This window comes from Mandrillus leucophaeus, unplaced genomic scaffold (assembly GCF_000951045.1).
Source record: "Mandrillus leucophaeus isolate KB7577 unplaced genomic scaffold, Mleu.le_1.0 Scaffold193, whole genome shotgun sequence".
NCBI classification, from domain to species: domain Eukaryota; kingdom Metazoa; phylum Chordata; class Mammalia; order Primates; family Cercopithecidae; genus Mandrillus; species Mandrillus leucophaeus.
In genome coordinates, this window is record NW_012101954.1 from 886095 (window position 1) to 888509 (window position 2415).

Here is a 2415-nt window from a genome sequence, read left to right on the forward strand (position 1 = left end):
ACATAACTTTTTAAATAAACCTTTTTTTGGAATTTTTTCCACAACTTTTTTCCATAACTTTTTAATTTTTCTTTTGAGATGGAGTTTCACTCTTGTTGCCCAGGCTGGAGTGCAATGGCACAATCTCAGCTCATCGCAACCTCCACCTCCCGGGTTCAAGCGATTCTCCTGCCTCAGCCTCCTGAGTAGCTGGGATTACAGGCATTCGCCACCACACCTGGCTAATTTTGTATTTTTAGTAGAGATAGGGTTTCTCCATGTTGGTCAGACTGGTCTCAAACTCCCTACCTCAGGTGATCCACCCACCTTGGCCTCCCAAAGTGCTGAGATTACAAGGCGTGAGCCACTGACCATAACATTTTTTATCCCATAACTTTTTTATCCCATAATGTAACTTTATCCATAACTTTTTAAATCCCATAACTTTTTAAAATCTCCTAACTTTTTAAAATCCTGTAACTATTTTTTCAGTTTGTGTTCTTTTGATAAACACTTGCAGCCGGGCACGGTGGCTCATGCCTGTAATCCCAGCACTTTGGGAGGCTGAGGTGGGCAGATCACGAGGGCAGGAGTTCGAGACCAGCCTGGCCAACATAGTGAAAGCCCATCTCTACTAAAAATACAAAAATTAGCTGGGCATGGTGGCATGCATCTGTAGTCCCAGCTACTTGGGAGGCGGAGGTTGCAGTGAGCCAAGATCGCTCCACTGCGCTCTGGCCTGGGCAAGAGTGAGATTCTGTCTCAAAATTAATTAATTAATTAAATACTTGCATGGTCATATTACAATTTTGTAAAAATAAAAACATTACTTAATGCCAAGTGTGCCCAGCATTTGCACAATCTCAATACCTTTAATACTATAGTTTTCAAGACACACAAAATAAAAATTTAAGGTAAAAACAGCACTTTGTAACAATAATTTATTACATTACAGTAGCATCATAGCAGTATTCAATAATGCCACTTTAGGCAAAAGTCTTTCAGTATTTCCGTTATAGATTCTGTTTATAATAATTCATAAATTGGTAAAAGTCATCATAAGAAAACTTGGCAAATAAAGTTTTGGACTGGAATTGGCATTTCTTTCTCTACTTTTCCTTCTCCAATTTCTTTCTTTTAAGCTACAGTATTCATATTTTAAAATCTTTTAATTTATTTCAAAACATTAAAATAGCAGTTACATTTTTTAATAGTTATACTATTGTAAAATGACTAAGTTTTACAGAAACTATATTCCGGATAGGGCTGATTTACATTTTCATATTTTCTAGAAATCTGCTTTGGTTTTAAAATTGGTTTTTTTAATTTCTGGAAAACCTATTAGTTTTAATCAAATACTTCAAAATGATTATCATATACTGCAATCTTTAAATATACAAGCATTTTGATTCTTTACCTCCTACAAAAATTCAAATTTATTCAGTTGAACTCACATTTTAAAATTCTATGTTTCTGCTGAACTCTAACCTTCTAATGTTGCCTTCTAAGCAAATTGAAAGCTGCCTTATACTGAATGAGAAAGAGAACAAATACTTGGCCGAATGAAGTATTGCAAAAGACTGCACACACTTTGAAGAAAGACTTAAGTTATTGTAATATGATTTCCATCCTTGTTAGCTTTTTCTTAAATATATGACAAAAATACCTACACAAACAGTGGTATTTCAGTTAATATGGTAAATTTATTTCCAGACTGACATTGAGCTTAAATATGCCAGTATGTGATTTAATCCAGAGGTACCTGATGAACATATTATTGTCAGATTGGTTACAGATGCTAAACGCGATCTGAAGGTCATTCCTAGTCATTTATATGTGTCAGGTAAAAGTGAAGTGATTTGAACTACAAAAATACCTTTGAAATAATTTATCAATGTGTTAGATAAACCCAGTTTCAGAATTGTAAAGAAAAAATGTTAGACCAAATAATGTGGCTAATTAACAGTGGTACGATTTCTAGCCCGAGAGTTTAAAATGGACTTAAAGTAACTGCCTTTAAACTGAACTCAAAGAATGCAAAAGTGGCAAGTTCAGAAAAAAAAAGCAAGAACAGGACTTTAAGTCTTTAATTCCTCAGAAATAACCCCTTTTTAGGTCATCAAAAAAGAGTACAACTGCCCCAGCTCATGATGTAATATCTTCATGAGCCCAGAGCACATACAAATCCTAAGGGAACTACCATAGTACCGCACTCATTGTTGGTACCAGAACAAATGAAACATATTCTATCCTGTACACACCTGCCAGAGCAGGCCACTTTCCTCTTTTGGGAGATTTAAAAAGCTCCCCAGGCCAGGCGCGGTGGCTCATGCCTGTAATCCTAACACTTTGGGAGGCCGAGGCGGGCGGATCACGAGGTCAGGAGATCGAGACCATCCTGGCTAACACGGTGAAACCCCATCTCTACTAAAAAAA